At 45.1% G+C, this 19,842-nt stretch overlaps 1 protein-coding gene across 1 annotated transcript in view; it reads left to right on the top strand.

The window, feature by feature from the left end:
- ttll7 (tubulin tyrosine ligase-like family, member 7) overlaps positions 1–19,842 on the top strand; it is a 214,661-nt gene that overhangs the window by 60,179 nt on the left and 134,640 nt on the right. The gene's annotated exons all lie outside the window — the stretch shown is intronic.

Here is a 19,842-nt window from a genome sequence, read left to right on the forward strand (position 1 = left end):
CCACACCTGGAGTATTGTGTGCAGTTTTGGTCCCCTAATCTGAGGAAAGACATCCTTGCCATAGAGAGAGTACAAAGAAGGTCCACCAGATTGATTCCTGGGATGGCAGGACTTTCATATGAAGAAAGACTGGATGAACTAGGCTTATACTCGTTGGAATTTAGAAGATTGAGGGGGGATCTGATTGAAATGTATAAAATCCTAAAGGGATTGGACAGGCTAGATGCAGGAAGATTGTTCCCGATGTTGGGGAAGTCCAGAACGAGGGGTCACAGTTTGAGGATAAGGGGGAAGCCTTTTGGGACTGAGATTAGGAATAACTTCTTCACACAGAGAGTGGTGAATCTGTGGAATTCTCTGCCACAGGAAACAGTTGAGGCCAGTTCATTGGCTATATTTAAGAGGGAGTTAGATATGGCCCTTGTGGCTACGGGGATCAGGGGATGGAGGGAAGGCTGGTGCAGGGTTCTGAGTTGGATGATCAGCTGTGATCATAATAAATGGCGGTGCAGGCTCGAAGGGCTGAATGGCCTCCTCCTGCACCTATTTTCTATGCTTCTATGTTTCCTTTGGTAGAGACGTATCCCCACCCTGCCACCCAACAGACCAGTTGAGTATTCTTAAGACTCAGTTTGTGCTTTTATTTCATGCTGGAGGTGAGCTATTCTACATCAGTGTGGAGTGTTTACTGCAATTACTTCGGTTTAATGCTTTCATGTATTCTGAAGTTCCTGGATTAAATCAAATGTATCATATACAGACAGAACCGTTCACTCGTAATGCAAATTCAACAATCTGACTCTGCTGCAAGTCTGATATAAGAACAGAAAATGCTGGAGACACACAACAGGTCAGGCGGCATCAATGGAGAGGGAAACATAATGAATATTGATGAATCAATGTTCTTCAGAAACACCAATTACACTTTGCAGAGTACTAGTTAGAAAAAAAACCTCACTCATGGTGCAGCCCTGCCACCATGTGGCTACCATGCACAACTGCAGCAGTAGGTAACAATTTGCATTGAAAACTGGTTAAAGATTAAAAATTTGCTTTACTTGTCAAATGTACATTGAAACATACATTGAAGTGCGTCGTTTGCATCAACGCCAAAGGATGTGCTGGGGGAAGCCACAAATATAGCCATACATTCTGACACAAGCACAGAATGCCCTCAACTTACTAACCCTAAAAAGGTCATCTTTGGAATGTGAGAGGAAGTTGGAGCACCCGGCTGTATGGGGAGAATGTCCAAACTTCCTACAGAGATCAGTGGGAATTGAGCCCTGATCCCAACTGCTGGCATTAACTACTACCTTATCGTGGCACCTCTTTTTCAATAAGACATGTTTAGTGCTGTCGTGTGTACCAAGATACAGTGGAAAAGCTTGTCTTGCATACTGTCCGCACAGATCTGATCATTATGCAGTGTATTGAGATAGAACAAGTAAAACAATAACAGAATGCAGAATAAAGTGTTACAATTCCAATTTGTAATGGATTGTAACAAATTTCACTTAATCTTTCACATAAGCAGTAGAAGCAACAACCAAACCAGTAGATGTATGGAATGCGAGACCTTTCTTCAGATGATCAAAGTTTCAATAAAATATTGTACAATTCTGATACTTCCAGTTAAGATGGTGCATCTTAATGTGTGTGACAGCTTCTGGTAGTCAAAAAGCTAAGAAATCTGACTTAAAAACATCACTAAAAATACCTTCTCTGAGGTAAATTGCATTAACTTGTTGGTGCAAACAGTGAAGGGACAAGCGAAGGTGATCCTAGATGGTGGGTTGCAGATGGAGTTCTGACGCCTGTACAACTGGCCCTGGTGCGAGGTTGGATCACTCTGGGTGCTGATCTGAGAGTGGCTTCGAGCTGGGTGATGAAATCTGGGCCCTTAGCGAGTCGCTGGGCGACGTGGTCTAGGCCCGGAACCTTTTGCAGTAGCCGGGCCCTAGTGCAAGGTATGGTAGCTGTTTAGACAATTTAACGCCGGCCCAGATTGGAGGTGAGAGTCAACTTTGCTCTCTCTCCGTGATCTTCACTCCTCTCTCCAGGGCGCTGGAGCCTTTCACTGTTCTGTCATGGGTCAATTTCAATGCCGGCCCAGATGGACTGAAAAGACTGGGTATTGGGGTCCGGGGCAAGAGCCAATTCTATTCGTTCATCTGGTCATCTCCATGGAACTGAGATTACGAAGACTGCTTGGCTGCTGTGCTCCGTGGCCGCTACTACGAGGAACTCATAAGTGAGGCTTTGGGCCTACTCCGGATTGTTCCAGGGTTCAGATCTGAGGACTTAATTTTGGACCGGAATGCTGTCATTTGTCAAGTCAAGTCACTTTTTATTGTCATTTTGACCATGACTGCTGGTACAGCACACGGTAAAAACAAGAAAACGTTTTTCAGGACCATGGTGCTACATGAAACAATACAAAAACTACACTGAACTACGTAAAACAACGCAAAAACTACACTAGACTACAGACCTACCCAGGACTGTGTAAAGTGCACAAAACAGTGCAGGCTTTACAATAAATAATAAACAAGACAATATGCACAGTAGAGGGCAGTAGGTTGGTGTCAGTCCAGGCTCTGGGTATTGAGGAGTCTGATGGCTTGGGGGAAGAAACCGTTATATAGTCTGGTCGTGACAGCCCGAATGTTTCGTTGCCTTTTTCCAGATGGCAGGAGGGAGAAGAGTTTGTATGAGGGGTGCGTGGGGTCCTTCATAATGCTGTTTGCTTTATGGATGCAGCGTGTGGTGTAAATGTCTGTAATGATGGGAAGAAAGACCCCGATGATCTTCTCAGCTGACCTCACTATCCACTGCAGGGCCTTGCAATCCGAGATGGTGCAATTTCTGAACCAGGCCGTGATGCAGCTGCTCAGGATGCTCTCAATACAGCCTCTGTAGAATGTGGTGAGGATGGGGAGTGAAAGATGGACTTTTCTCAGCCATCGCAGAAAGTAGGGACGCTGCTGGGCTTTCTTGGCTATGGAGCTGGTGTTGAGGGACCAGGTGAGATTCTCTGCCAGGTGAACACCAAGAAATTTGGTGCTCTTAACGATCTCTATGAAGGAGTTGTCAATGTTCAGCGGAGAGTGGTCGGTCCGTGTCCTCCTGAAGTCAACAACCATCTCTTTTGTTTTGTTCACATTCAGAGACAGGTTGTTGGTCTGCACCAGTCTGTTAGCTGCTGTACCTCCTCTCTGTATGCTGAGTCACCATTCTTGCTGATGAGACCCACCACGGTCGTGTCATCGGCGAACTTGATGATGTGGTTCGAGCTGTGTGTTGCAGCACAGTCGTGGGTCTGCAGAGTGAACAGCAGTGGACTGAGCACACAGCCCTGGGGGGCCCCCGTGCTCAGTGTGATGGAGTTGGAGATGCTGCTTCCAATCCAGACTGACTGAGGTCCCCCAGTCAGGAAGTCTAGGATCCAGTTGCAGAGGGAGGTGTTCAGGCCCAGTAGGCTCAGCTTTCCAATCAGTTTCTGAGGAATGATTGTGTTGATGCTGAACTGAATTCTATGAACAGCATTCGAACATACATGTCTTTTTTGTCCAGGTGGGTGAGGACCAGGTGGGGGGTGATGGCAATGGCGTCGTTTGTTGAATGGTTGGGATGGTACACGAACTGCAGGGGGTTCGGTGAGGGGGGCAGCAGGGTCTTGATGTGCCTCATGCCAAGCCTCTCGAAACACTTCATGATGATGGATGTGAGTGCGACGGGACGGTAGTCGTTGAGGCAGGACACTGAAGACTTCTTTGTGTTTTTCTTTCATTCTCTTGACCATCCAGTGTTGGTCTTTTATTTTTATTTTTATTCTTTTTTTTCTTTAAATGTGTTTTTCGGGTTTGTAGCTGCGAGCAAGCAAATCACAAGGTTTATAATTCATGCATACTTTGATGATAAATTAATCTTTGAGTCTTGAACTTGTTCTGTCACAGCCTGGAATGGAGGTTCCAGTGCACGGGCTCGCAAGAGGGAGCAGAGGGCTGTAGACTCCGCCACCTCCAGCACTGAGACACAGCTGGGAACAGACCCTTCTGGCCCTTCGAGCCACGCTGCCCAGCAGTCCCACATTTAACCCTGGCCTAATCACAGACAAACCAGCAGCAGTTCCTCATCCCGTGGTAGTGTAACTGCGGAAAAATGCAATCCAGCTTGTCTTCCGTCAAGCGAACCCTAGCGGGCTGCTCTGCCAGAGGAGCCAGCCCCCAGCCCGAATGTGGAATCTTGCGGCATGGTGGAGCCCTATCGACCGTCAGTCACACACTTACACCAGTTCCAACACGAATCCCATTTATTCTCCCCACATTCCCATCAATTCCTCGTCGATTCCACCCCTCACCCACACACCAGGATTGTTTAATGAGGCAAGAACTGCCAGGTTCTCCCACTGATTGCATCACGGTCTGGTACGCGGCAATTTGAATGTACAGGAACACAAGCTGCTGCAGAGAGAAATGGTCAGTCCATACAACTCCTGCCAGTGGTCAGTCCATACAAACCCCGCCAGTGGTCAGTCCATACAACCCCCACCAGTGGTCAGTCCGTACAACTCCTGCCAGTAGTCAGTCTATACAACCCCCACCAATGGTCTGTCCATACAAACCCCACCAGTGGTCAGTCCATACAACCCCACCAGTGGTCAGTTCTTACAACTCCCTGCCAGTGGTCAGTCCATACAACCCCCACCAGTGGACAGTCCATACAACCCCCACCAGTGGTCTGTCCATACAACTCCCGCCAGTGGTCTGTCCATACAACTCCCGCCAGTGGTCAGTCCAAACATCCCCCACCAGTGGTCAGTCCATACAACCCCCACCAGTGGTCAGTCCATACAACCCCCACCAGTGGTCAGTCCATACGACTTCCACCAGTGGTCAGTCCATACGACTCCCGCCAGTGGTCAGTCCATACAAATGCCAGTCGTCAGTCCATATAAACGCCAGTTGTTTGTCCATACAACTCCCACCAGTGGTCTGTCCATACAACCCCCACCAGTGGTCAGCCCGTACAACTCGCCAGTGGTCAGTCCGTACAAACACCAGTGGTCAGTCCATACAAATGCCAGTCGTCAGTCCATATAAACGCCAGTTGTCTGTCCATATAACTCCTGCCAGTGGTCTGTCCATACAACCCCCACCAGTGGTCTGTCCATACGACTCCCACCAGTGGTCAGTCCATACAGCCCCCGCCAGTGGTCAGTCCATACAGCCCCCACCAATGGTCTGTCCATACAACTCCCGCCTGTGGTCAGTCCATACAAACACCAGTGGTCAGTCCATACAACTCCTGCCAGTGGTCAGTCCATACAGATGCCAGTGGTCAGTCTGTCCAACTCCCGCCAGTGGTCAGTCCATACAAATGCCAGTGGTCAGTCCATATAAACATCCGTTGTCTGTCCATACAACTCCCACCAATGGTCTGTCCATACAACTCCCGCCAGTGGTCTGTCCATACAACTCCCAACAGTTGTCAGTCCATACAGACGCCAGTGGTCAGTCCGTCCAACTCCCGCCAGTGGTCAGTCCGTCCAACTCCCGCCAGTGGTCAGTCCATACAACTCGGGCCAGGGGTCAGTCCATACAAATGCCAGTGGTCAGTCCATATAAACGTCAGTTGTCTGTCCATACAACTCCCGCCAGTGGTCTGTCCATACAACTGCCAACAGTGGTCAGTCCATACAAACACCAGTGGTCAGTCCATACAGCTCTCGCCAGTGGTCAGCCCGTACAACTCTCGCTAGTGGTCAGTCCATACAAATGCCAGTCGTCAGTCCATATAAACGCTAGTTGTCTGTCCATATAACTCCTGCCAGTGAACTTTCAATACAACCCCCACCACTGGTCAGTCCATGCGACTCCCGCCACTGGGCAGTCCATGCGACTCCCGCCACTGGGCAGTCCATGCGACTCCCGCCAGTGGGCAGTCCATGCGACTCCTACCAGTGGTCTGTCCATACGACTCCCGCCAGTGGTCTGTCCATACGACTCCCACCAGTGGTCAGTCCATACAGCCCCCGCCAGTAGTCGGTCCATACAACCCTCGCCAATGGTCTGTCCATACAACTCCCACCAGTGGTCAGTCCATACAGGCGCCAATGGTCAGTCTGTCCAACTCCCACCAGTGGTCAGTCCATACAACTCTGGCCAGGGGTCAGTCCATACAAATGCCAGTGGTCAGTCCATATAAATGCCAGTTGTCTGTCCATACAACTCCCGCCAGTGGTCTGTCCATACAACCCCCACCAGTGGTCAGTCTGTATAACTCCCACCAGTGGTCAGTCCATATAATCGCCAGTGGTCTGTCCATACAACTCCCACCAGTGGTCTGTCCATACAACTCCCAACAGTTGTCAGTCCATACAAACACCAGTGGTCAGTCCATACAACTCTCGCCAGTGGTCAGCCCGTACAACTCTCGCCAGTGGTCAGTCCGTACAACTCTCGCCAGCGGTCTGTCCATACAACTCCCACCAGTGGTCTGTCCATACAACTCCCACCAGTGGTCTGTCCATACAACTCCCAACAGTTGTCAGTCCATACAAACACCAGTGGTCTGTCCATACAACCCCCGCCAGTGGTCAGTCCGTACAACTCTCGCCAGTGGTCTGTCCATACAACTCCCACCAGTGGTCAGTCCGTACAACTCTTGCCAGTGGTCTGTCCATACAACTCCCACCAGTGGTCTGTCCATACAACTCCCAACAGTGGTCAGTCCATACAAACACCAGTGGTCAGTCCATACAACTCTCGCCAGTGGTCAGTCCATACAACTCTCGCCAGTGGTCAGTCCGTACAACTCCCAACAATGGTCAGTCCATACAACTCCCAACAGTGGTCAGTCCATACAAATGCCAATGGTCAGTCCATACAATCACCAGTGGTCAGTCCATACAACTCCCAACAGTGGTCAGTCCATACAATCACCAGTGGTCAGTCCATACAATCACCAGTGGTCAGTCCATACAACTCCCAACAGTGGTCAGTCCATACAACCCCCAACAGTGGTGGTAACTACAGGTGGTGCTGCCTGAAGAAGGCAACATCCATCATCAAAGTGAGCCCATGGGTTGTGGGAACATTTCAAAGATGGGACAAGTGAAGTTATCCCCTCTGTTTCAGGAGCCTTTGAGAGAACTCCATGTAGATGTGTGCAGTGGTGGAGAGGACTTTACCCGTGATGGGCTGGGCAGTATTCATTACTTTTTGTGGGATTTTCCACTCAACGACATTAGTGTTTCCATGTCAGGTGCAATGCAGCCAGTCAATATACTCTCCACCACAAAACAAAAAGACAAAGAAACAATACTGAGAACATGAGATGCAGAGTCTTTGAAAGTGAGCTCATGGGTTGTGGAATCAGTTCAGAGCTGAGGGGAGTGAAGTTGTCCATGTCGGTTCAGGAGCCTGATGGTTGAGGGGTAGTAACTGTTCTAGAACCTGGTGGTTTGGGTCCTGAGGCTCCTGTACCTCCTTCCTGAGGGTTGAGGGGTGATAACTGTTCCAGAACCTGGTGGTGTGGGGCCTGAGGCTCCTGTACCTCCTTCCTGAGGGTTGAGGGGTGATAACTGTTCCAGAACCTGTGGTGTGGGACCTGCGGCTCCTGTACCTCCTCCCTGACTGATGTTGGGGGTCCTTGCTTTCCTGTGACAGCACACCGTTTAGATGTGCTCAACGGTGGAGACGGCTTTACCCGTGATGGACTGGGATGTATACATTACTTTTTGTAGACTTTTCTGTTCTTGGGCATCAGTGATTTCATACCAGGCCATGAGGAAACTAATATATTGTATCCCAGAAACCTACTGAGCCAACAGCATTACTCGAGCTTGTTTTTCTTCAATGGCTTTAATTTATTTAGTTGACTGAATTTAAATTCCTGTGCTGCCAGATTTCAACTCAATAGGAGTGGTGTTAGGCCATTCAGCCCAGCGAGTCTGTTCCAGATGTGTTTTCAACTCAGGATTAATCACTATGCCATTATTCCCATTGTCAAATGAGTGAAGACTAATGGAAGCAAGTTCTGAACACACGTAACTCAAGAACTGTCAATGAATTGTCATTAGTCCAACCACCAAATTCTCTCACTGTAGCTCTGGGTCTGTACTTGCTGGAGTTTAGAAGAATGAGAGAGGATCTCATTGAAAACTTCTGGCACTGAAAGGACTGGATGGGGTGGACATGGAGAGGATGTTTCCCACAGTCAGGAAATCTAAGACCAGAAGGCACAGCCTCGGAGTAGAGGGACATCCATTTAGAACAGACTTGAGGTGGGATTTCTTTAGCCAGAGAATGGTGAACCTGTGGAATTCATTGGCATGGATACTTGTGGAGGTCATCATCAGGTGCATTTAAAGCAGATGTTAATAGGTACTTGATTAGTAAAGGCATCAAAGTATGAAGAGAAAGCAGGAGAATGGGGTTGAGAGGGCTATTAAATCAGCCATGATGGAATGGTGAAGCAAATTTGATGGGCTGAATGGCCTAATTCTGCTCCTACGTCTTATTATATTAACCTTGCTGGTTTTGGAAAGAGGGCAGAGAATTCCCATAGAAAATCATTTCATAGTCTTAGTCATACTTTATTGATCCCGGGGGAAATTGGTTAAAATCCCAGATGAGAATCCTAATGGAGAAACGCTTGTTGTTAGGGGATTGGACGAGAGATGGATGTAAGGATCTTTACCTAGATAAAGATGGAGGTTCCAGACAGACATACTGCTGATTCAGAACGGTGGGTGGTGAAGTGCAGAAACTCAAGTTTATTTCCATGCTCATACCTTCAAACTCACGGTATACATGCCATGTACGTCACCTTCTTGCGGCAGTAGAGCGGTACATTACAAGCATGACAAACATAAACAAATTAACATAAATTATACATAAATGTACACATAAATGATGTAAATTCAAATGAACATAAATTATACATAAACAACGTAAATTTGAACAAACATAAATTACAAGGCACTGGTGGTAGAATTAGGACTTTTCAAGTCTGTTCAAGAACCTGAAGGCAGTGGGAAAGAAACTGTTGTTGAATCTTGAGGTTGTATCTTCAGGCTCCAGTTACCTGTCCTGTGAGTATTGATTCCTGTGAGTGTCACATGATGGCATATCCCACTGGTATAAAAAGGGAAACCGCCGATTGTTGGCAGTCGCTTTGTTGGGAGTTGCAGTTGGTGGTTACGCAATCGTAGAAGGAGAGCAAGAGAGAGAGAGAGTGAAGATTGCAGGCTTCGAACGAACCCAAAGGATTGGGGTTAATCAGCGGCATTTGGTGCATTTTGGGTGTGACTGACGCTTGGTGTAATCCATACGTGGCACGCACTTTTGTTAACCCTTACATGGTTTGGGTGTTGTGTGGTGACCACTTCGGTGAAAGGCCAGTTACTTTGAGAAAACTCACTCTTCATAGTCTCTTCGGAAAAGGTACTTCTCGGCTGGGATAGGCATCAACGGTTTCTTCGTTTCTTCAAGAATCGCCTCATCGCTGCTTCGGGAAGTTTCTCCTCTCACTTATTTCATGAATCACTTGGGCTTCTTAACCTACCACTTTAAGACTGTGCTTGAGTAAGATCTGTTAAGAATTGTCTCTAAGCTCGACTATTTGATAGCTGTAGACGCATAACACTGTTAAATTCCATTTAAGTTAGTCATTTGTTTACTTTTCTATGTTTTTGAGTACGGGTTAATAAATTTCGTTGTTTATTTATAAAAACCTGACTTAATTTAATATCTGTTGCTGCTGGTACGTAACATAAAAATTGGGGGCTCGTCTGGGATGTGAACAAATTTAGAGCTTATTGATTGTTTAATTATCAATCTGATTGGGAAAAGGGAAATACCCGATTCCATTTGTTTGATTGGTTTGTGTGTGGAAATCAGCAGCAATGGATGTTGGGGAATTTCTGGTATTGCCAACTCCTGAGGCATTAGCGAAAGCCAAAAGGGATGAGGTGCGGAAATTACTAAAGAGCTGGAGCTTAAAGCCTGCTATGACAAAGCCTGAGATTCAGAGGAAAATACTTGAGTATTATATAACTAAGGGGAAATTTGATGAGGCGGTGTTAGAAATGTTTCCTGTAAGTAAAGATGTGATCCAGTTACAGCTAGAACAAATAGCGTTAGAGAAAGTTAAAATAGAGGCTGAAGTGAAACAACAACAATTAAAGGCTGACTTACAACAAAAACGATTAGAGGCTGAGTTGGAACGAAGTCGATTAGAAGCTGCAGAGAAACAGAGGCAGTTTGATGCTAGAGAAGCTGACAAGTGGAGGGAAGAAGCAAACAAAAACAGAGGGAGTTTGAGCTAGAAAAGATAGAGAGATTGAAGCAAAGAGGTCTAGCGGTAGACTCTGGTGTTAAGTTTGTTGTCAGTCAGGAGGTAAAATTGCTCCCTCCATTTAAACACAAAATAATCTGCAGATGCCATCCACTTCAACTCTGCTTCCCACTCCCATTCAGATATGTCCATACATGGCCTCCTCTACTGCCATGATCAGGCCAAACTCAGGTTGGAGGAGCAACACCTCATATACCGTCTAGGTAGTCTCCAGCCCCTTGGTATGAACATAGAATTCTCCAACTTCCGGTAATTCCCTCCCCCTCCCTTCCCCTATCCCTATGTCACTCTGCCCCTCCCCCAGCTGCCAATCACCTCCCTCATGGTTCCGCCTCCTTCTACTACCCATTGTGTTTTCCCCTATTCTTTCTTCACCTTTCCTGCCTATCACCTCCCTACTTCCCCTCCCGCACCCCTTTATCTTTCCCCTTACTGGTTTTTCACCTGGAACCTACCAGCCTTCTCCTCCCCACCCTCCCCCAACCTTCTATATAGGGCCTCTGCCCCTTCCCTCTACGGTCCTGATGAAGGGTTACGGCCCGAAACGTCGACCGATCTTTTCCACGGATGCTGCCCAACCTGCTGAGTTCCTCCAGCGTGTTGTGAGTGTTGCTTTGACCCTCTATTTAATGAGGCTGAAGTTGATAAATACTTCCAGCATTTTGAGAAAGCTGCTCAGAGTTCACAGTGGCCAAAAAATGGCTGGCCTATCCTTTTACAAAGTGTAATTAAGGGTAAAGCACAGCAAGTTTATACAACCTTATCCTTTGAAGAGGCAGCTGATTATGATACTGTGAAGCAGGTTATACTTAAAGCTTACGAATTGGTTCTGGAAGCTTATAGACAAAGATTTAGAAATCTGAAGAAATCTGTGAACCAGACTTATGTGGAATTTGCCTATGATATATCTGTGTGTTTTGAGCCATGGTGCACATCTAAGAATGTGAATGGAGGTTATGACAACTTGAATGAGTTGGTTTTAATTGAGGAATTTAAAAGGTGCGTCCCTATGACATAAAGGCATATTTGGATGAGAAGGACACTGCCACATTGCAAATTAGCAGATGAGTTTGCTCTCACCCACAAGGGTAAGTTTACTCTGAGTAAAACCTTCCAAAAAAGTAGCAAGGATAGTCAGGGTAAACCAGAAATTAATCGGAAGCTAGTGATAAAGGTAAGGGTGAGGGAAAAACGTTTTGGTCCTGTTTGTCACTATTGTGGGAAATCTGGTCATGTTATGGCTAACTGTTTCCGTCTGAAGAAGAAGGAAAAGGAGGCAGTTCTAGATACCCGTGTGCAACACTTTGAAACACCCATAAACCCGCAGGGTTCGGGACATTCAAAGGAGGCTCTGTTAGGGTCTGAGAGGTCTGACCAAGTGAGGAAGGGATTTGATCATTTTATGTCAGAGGGATTTGTTTCCGTGAATGAAGGGTCCACCCAAGTACCCGTAAAAATTCTTTGGGATACTGGGGCTTCTCAGTCACTTATGTTAGACAGTGTTCTAGAGTTTAGTGATGAGACTGCCACTGGTGAGGTAAATCTTATACGAGGTATTGGGGGCCACCTTATGTCTGTACCTCTGCACAAAGTAGTTTTAAAGTCAGGGTTAGTTTCAGGACCTGTTAAAATAGGACTACGTCCCAGTTGACCGGTGGATGGTGTTTCTTTATTGTTAGGGAATGACCTAGCAGGTGGAAAAGTTGTTTCTGCAGTGCAGCTGACAACTACGCCAATCACTGATTCAAAGATTCAAAAAACTTTACTGTCATTCTAACCATACATCAGCTCTGCAGGGCAGAATGAGACAGTGTTTCTCAGGAGCAGTGCAATCATAACATAACAAACGCAACACTAAATGATAAACATAACAATAAATAGTAAAACACAACAGCCACATGTCAGTTAAATCAGTTATAAGTGTCCAGTGCAAGTTAAAAGTGTCCAAAGCAGAGTCAGGTGGAGCAGCTATTTAGCAGTCTGACTGCCTGGGGGAGGAAGCTGTTTAGTAGCCTTGTGGTTTTAGTTTTGATGCTCCTGTAACGTTTGCCTGATGGCAGAAGAACAAACAGTTCATGGAAATGGCTGATGATCTAAAGATAGATTCCAACATGTATCCCTCCTGTGCAGTAACCTGAGCTATGGCCAAAAAGTCTGCCAAGGCAGATGGTTCTGTGCAGCATGGGTCTGATACCCATGACAGCTCAAATCGGGATTCAGATTCTGATGATTTGTCAGGAACTTTCCTACCTTCCTTGTTTGATCAAGATCCTCATAGTGAGTCTGACCATAAAGACTTGTCCTGTTTAGGAAGGAGATTATGTCAGAGCAGAGCAGAGACCCTGAGATTGCCACCTTAAGAGGAAAAGCTCTCCCAGATAATGAGATTGAGAAGGTTGCAGTAGGGTATTATTTCAAGAGTGGAGTGTTAATGAGGAAGTGGAGACTACCTGAGAATCCTGCAAGTGAGGATTGGGCAGTTGTTCACCAGGTAGTAGTTCCTAAAGTCTATAGGAGTGAGATTTTAACTTTGGCTCATAGTATGCCCTTGGGTGGCCATCTTGGTGTGAATAAAACTGTGAACAAGGTTTTTAAACACTTCTTCTGGCCTGGGTTGAGGAAAGATGTGGCGACATTTTGTCAAATTTGTCACACTTGTCAGGTTGTGGGTAAACCTAATCAAGTCACCCCAGTCGCCCCATTGCAACCTATTCCTGAATTTGGTGAAACATTTTCTAAAGTTATTGTGGATTGTGTTACCCCATTGCCAAAAACTAAACTGGCCATCAATATTTGTTGACCATCATGTGTACAGCATCTGGGTTTCCAGAACCAATACCTCTCAGGAATATAAAAGCTAAAACTGTGTCGAAGGCTCTCATAAAGTTTTTTACTGTATTTGGGTTGCCTAAAGAAATCCAGTCTGATCAAGAAAGTAATTTTATGTCTGGATTATTCTAGCAGGTAGTTTATAAACTGGGAGCCAAACAGATTACATCATCTGCGTACCATCCAGAATTACAAGGAGCCTTAGGAAGGTTCCATTCTACCCTCAAAACCATGATTAGGATGTTTGTGTTGAAAATGAGAAGGATTGGGATGAGGGAGTTCATTTGCTTTTGTTTGCAGTAAGGGAGTCAGTGCAGGAGCCCCTTGGCTTTAGCCCCTTTGAACTTGTGTTTAGGCATAGAGTCCGAGGATTTTTGGCATTGTTAAAAGAACAGTGGGTTAACAAAGAACTACATTATGGATTATGTCTTAAAATTTAAGGAGAGGTTGCAAAAAGCTTGCAGCTTAGCAAGGGAAAATTTAAAATTTGCTCAGGAAAGAATGAAAACTTGGTACGACAAGGAAGCTAGAATGAGTTCATTCAAGCTGGGAGATAAGGTGTTGGTTCTCTTCACTGTGCAAATTAACACTTTGCAAGCTAAATTTCATGGTCCTTACAAGAGTATATCTAAAGTTAATAATGTTGACTATGTGGTAAAAACACCAGATCGACAAAGGCCAACGCAGCTTTGTCATGTAAACATGATAGATCTATATTATGAAAAACAGTCCACTGCTCTGACTGTGGTTGTCAATAACAATGAGTCTGACCTCCCTGGGAACTTGGTAGTTGATCCATCTGATGCTTATTTTAAACCGAACATCATTTCTGCCAGACTAACAAATTTGACAATTTTGGAAAATATTGATGAGAAATTGGCTCATTTGCAGCCACAGCAGTGGCAGCAAATGAAGCAGTTAATCATGAAATTTAGGGATTTATTTCCAGACATTCCAAAAAGAACCACAGTAGCCTCACATGATGTAGATAATGGAAATGCCAAACTGATAAAGCAACATCCATATTGAATGAACGTGAAAAAATGGACACTTGCCGAACAAGAAATTAAGTATATGTTAGAAAATGATATTATTAGACCCTCTACTTTGGATTGCAGTTCACCTTGTGTCATGGTGCCGAAACCAGACGGTAGTATTCGGTTTTGTCCTGATTACAGAAAGGTGAATGCTGTAACAAAAACTGATGCATATCCAATCCCTTGGGTAGATGATTGTGTGGACAAGGTTGGAAAAGCTAAGTTTCTTACAAAGATCATTCTGTTAAAAGGGTATTGGTATGTTTCACTGACGGATAAAGGTAGAGAAATTTCTGCCTTTGTAATGCCATCTGGGTTATATGAATACAATGGTCTGCCATTTGGAAGGAAGAATGCTCCAGGAACCTTCCAGAGAATGTTTAGTTCTGTAATTCAAGGGTTAAAACACACAGATGCCTATATTGATGATTTAGTCGCAGGGAATGACACTTGGGAAGCAAATATCTCTGCAGTGGAAAAGCTGTTTGAAAGGCTCTCAAAAGCCAACATCACCGTTAACTTAGCTAAAAGTGAATTTGACCATGCCACTGTGACCTATCTTGGTTATGTTAGTCGTAGTCATAGTCATACTTTATTGATCCCGGGGGAAATTGGTTTTCGTTACAGTTGCACCATAGATAATTAAATAGTAATAAAACCATAAATAGTTAAATAGCAATATGTAAATTATGCCAGGAAATAAGTCCAGGGCCAGCCTATTGGCTCAGGGTGTCTGACCCTCCAAGGGAGGAGTTGTAAAGTTTGACAGGCAGGAATGACTTCCTATGACGCTCTGTGTTGCATTTCGGTGGAATGAGTCTCTGGCTGAATATACTCCTGTGCCCAACCAGTACATTATGTGGTGGATGGGAGACATTGTCCAAGATGGCATGCAACTTGGACAGCATCCTCTTTTCAGACACCACCATCAGAGTTGTGTGTCAAGGCAGGTTGGCTCCTGTTCAGGCAGAAGTTCAAGCAATTTTGGAGGTTTCCACTCCAACCGGTAAAAAGGCTCTTAGAAGATTCTTGGGAACAGTAGGATATTACTGCAAGCTCTATAAGAACTTTGCCGAGATTGCCCTTCCATTAATTAACCTCCTGAAGAAAGGTGAGAAGTTTGTTTGGAAAGAGCCATGTCAGGAGGCATTTGATGAATTGAAAGCTATCCTATGTCACCAACCTGTGCTGAGGTCACCTGACTTTGCAAAACCATTTTCCCAAGCTGTGGATGCCAGTGACGAGGCTGCAGGAGCAGTGTTACTACAACAGGATAATTATGATGATGTTGACCATCCTGTGGCTTACTTCTCCAAGAAATTTAATGAGCATCTAAGAAATTATTCAACCATAGAAAAGGAATTATTATCCCTTATTTTGGCTCTGCAAAGTTTTGATGTGTATGTCGGCGCAACTCAAAAACCACTCGTGGTTTACACCGATCATAACCCATTGGTATTTTTGAATAAACTGAAAAACAAAAATAGAAGGTTGCTAAATTGGAGTTTAATTTTACAAGAATATGATCTCTTAATAACTCACATTAAAGGCAAAGATAATGTAATTGCCAACTGTCTGTCCAGATGTTGAACTTGCAATGTAATATTTTATTAATGGAGTGTAATTTTGATATTTGTATACAACCCTGGCCATATGTTATATTAGTTTGTAGGGTGCTGTATGATAACCGTATGTGTATTGGGCATTTTGTAGATTTTATACATTTGTATATTTTGTAAATTGTAGTTAAAATTTTGCTCTTGATAGATCAAAATTTTCTTTTCCTGGGGGGAGGTGTTACCTGTCCCGTGAATAGTGATTCCCGTGAGTATCGATTACTGTGAGTGTCTTGTGATTCCCGTGAGTATCAATTCCCATGAGTGTCCCATGACTTTGTTACCTGTAAGCTTCACATGATGGCATATCCCACTGATATAAAAAGGGAAACCGCTGATTGTTGGCAGTCACCTTGTTGGGAGTTGCAGTTGGTGGTTACGCAATCGTAGAAGGAGAGCAAGAGAGAGAGTGAAGATTGCAAGCTTCGAACGAACCCAAAGGATTGGGGTTAATCAGCGGCATTTGATGCATTAAGGATGTGACTGACACTTGGTAGTTACGCCAAAGGAGCAGAGGACAGGAAATTGGGTCACTGTCAGGCGAGGGAAGAGGAAAGGGCAGGCAGAGCAGGGTTCCCCTGTGGCCATTCCCCTCAACAACAAGTATACCGCATTGGATACTGTTGGGGGGGGATGACTTACCTGGGACAAGCTGCAGTAGCCGGATCTCTGGCACTGAGTCTGGCTCTGCAGTGCAGAAGGGAGGGGGGAAAGAGGAGAGCGGTAGTGATAGGGGACTCGATAGTTAGAGGTGCAGATAGGAGGTTCTGTGGTCATGACAGAGAATCCAGGATGGTTTGTTGCCTCCCGGGTGCCAGGGTCAAGTATGTCTCTGATCGATTGCATGACATTCTGAAGTGGGAGGGTGATCAGCCAGATGTCATGGTGCATATCGGTACCAATGACATAGCAAGGAAGAGTGAAGAGGTCCTGGACAGTGAGTATAGAGAGCTTGGTAGGAAGTTGAAAAGCAGGACCTCGAGGGTGGTAATCTCAGGATTGCTACCTGTGCTACGTGCCAGTGAGGGTAGGAATAGGATGCTCTGGAGGATGAACAAGTGGATGAGGAACTGGTGTAGGGGGCAAGGTTTCAGATTTCAGGATAATTGGGACCTCTTCTGGGGCAGGTGGGACCTGTACAAGAGAGACGGGTTACACTTGATCTACAGGGGGACCAATATCCTTTCAGGGAGGTTTGTTAGTGCTATTGGGGAGGCTTTAAGCTAGATTTGCAGGGGGATGGGAACCAGAGTGCCAGAGCTGACAGTGTGGCTGGGGTGAAAATAAATGATGTTAAAAGTTCAAGCAAATCGGCTAATAGAAAGGTTGTGGTTGGTGGTAAAAATCTTCTGAGGTGTATATATTTCAATGCTAGGAGTTTTGCGGGGAAGGCGGATGAGTTGAGGGCGTGGATTGACACATGGAATTATGACGTTATAGCAATTAGTGAAACTTGGCTACAGGAGGAGCAGGACTGGCAGCTTAATATTCCAGGGTTCTGATGTTTCAGATGTGATCGAGGCAGAGGAATGAAAGGTGGGGGAGTAGCATTGCTTGTTAGGGAAAATATTACAGCAGTGCTCAGGCAGGACAGATTAGAGGGCTTGTCTACTGAGTCCTTATGGGTGGAGCTGAGAAACAGGAAAGGTATGGCCACATTAGTGGGATTGTATTACAGACCACCCAATAGTCAACGAGAATTGGAAGAGCAAATCTGCAGGGAAATAGCAAGCAACTGCAGGAAACATAAATTTGTGGTAGTAGGGGATTTTAATTTTCCATATATTGATTGGGACTCCCATACTGTTAGGGGTCTAGATGGTTTAGAGTTTGTAAAATGTGTTCAGGAAAGTTTCCTAAATCAATATATAGAGGGACCAACTAGAGGGGATGTAATATTGGATCTCCTGTTAGGAAACGAGTTAGGACAAGTGACGGAAGTCTGTGTAGGGGAGCACTTTGGTTCCAGTGATCATAACACCATTAGTTTCAATTTGATCATGGACAAGGATAGATCTGGTCCTAGGGTTGAGGTTCTTAACTGGAAGAAGGCCAAATTTGAAGAAATGAGAAAGGATCTAAAAAGCATGGATTGGGACAGGTTGTTCTCTGGCATGGATGTGATCGGTAGGTGGGAAGCCTTCAAAGGAGAAATTTTAAGAGTGCAGAATTTGTATGTTCCTGTCGGGATTAAAGGCAAAGTGAATAGGAATAAGGAACCTTGGTTCTCAAGGGATATTGCAACTCTGATAAAAAAGAAGAGGGAGTTGTATGACATGTATAGGAAGCAGGGAGTAAATAAGGTGCTTGAGGAGTATAAGAAGTGCAAGAAAATACTTAAGAAAGAAATCAGGAGTGCTAAAAGAAGACATGAGGTTGCATTGGCAGTCAAAGTGAAGGAGAATCCAAAGAGCTTTTACAGGTATATTAAGAGCAAAAGGATTGTAAGGGATAAAATTGGTCCTCTTGAAGATCAGAGTGGTCGCCTATGTGCGGAACCAAAGGAAATGGGGGGGATCTTAAATAGATCTTTTGCGTCTGTATTTACTAAGGAAACTGGCATGAAGTCTATGGAATTAGGGGAAACGTAGCGAGATCATGGAAACTGTACAGATCGAAAAAGAAGAGATCCTTGCTGTCTTGAGGAAAATTAAAGTGGATAAATCCCCGGGACCTGACAGGGTGTTCCCTCGGACCTTGAAGGAGACTGGTGTTGGAATTGCAGGGGCCCTGGCAGAAATATTTAAAATGTCGCTGTCTACAGGTGAGGTGCTGGAGGATTGGAGAGTGGCTCATGTTGTTCCGTTGTTTAAAAAAGGATCGAAAAGTAATCCGGGAAATTATAGGCCGGAAAGTTTAACATCGGTAGTAGGTAAGTTATTGGAGGGAGTACTAAGAGGCAGAATCTACAAGCATTTGGATAGACAGAGACTTATTAGGGAGAGTCAACATGGCTTTGTGCTTGGCAGGTCATGTTTGACCAATCTATTGGAGTTTTTCGAGGAGGTTACCAGGAAAGTGGATGAAGGGAAGGCAGTGGATATTGTCTACATGGACTTCAGTAAGGCCTTTGACAAGGTCCCGCATGGGAGGTTAGTTAGGAAAATTCAGTCGCTAGGTATACATGGAGAGGTGGTAAATTGGATCAGACATTGGCTCGATGGAAGAAGCCAAAGAGTGGTAGTAGAGAATTGCTTCTCCGAGTGGAGGCCTGTGACTAGTGGTGTGCCACAGGGATCAGTGCTGGGTCCATTGTTATTTGTCATCTATATCAATGATCTGGATGATAATGTGGTAAATTGGATCAGCAAATTTGCTGATGATACAAAGATTGGAGGTGTAGTAGACAGCGAGGAAGGTTTTCAGAGCCTGCAGAGGGACTTGGACCAGCTGGAAAAATGGGCTGAAAAATGGCAGATGGAGTTTAATGCAGACAAGTGTGAGGTATTGCATGTTGGAAGGATAAACCAAGGTAGAACATACAGGGTTAATGGTAAGGCACTGAGGAGTGCAGTGGAACAGAGGGATCTGGGAATACAGATACAAGATTCCCTAAAAGTGGCGTCACAGGTAGATAGGGTCGTAAAGAGAGCTTTTGGTACATTGGCCTTTATTAATCGAAGTATTGAGTATAAGAGCTGGAATGTTATGATGATGTTGTATAAGGCATTGGTGAGGCCGAATCTGGAGTATTGTGTTCAGTTTTGGTCACCAAATTACAGGAAGGATATAAATAAGGTTGAAAGAGTGCAGAGAAGGTTTACAAGATTGTTGCCGGGACTTGAGAAACTTAGTTACAGGGAAAGGTTGAATAGGTTAGGACTTTATTCCTTGGAGCGTAGAAGAATGAGGGGAGATTTGATAGAGGTATATAAAATTATGACGGGTATAGATAGAGTGAATGCAAGCAGGCTTTTTCCACTGAGGCAAGGGGAGAAAAAAACCAGAGGACATGGGTTAAGGGTGAGGGGGGAAAAGTTTAAAGGGAGCATTAG

This window comes from Mobula birostris, chromosome 12, assembly GCF_030028105.1.
Source record: "Mobula birostris isolate sMobBir1 chromosome 12, sMobBir1.hap1, whole genome shotgun sequence".
Taxonomy (NCBI): Eukaryota; Metazoa; Chordata; class Chondrichthyes; order Myliobatiformes; family Myliobatidae; genus Mobula; species Mobula birostris.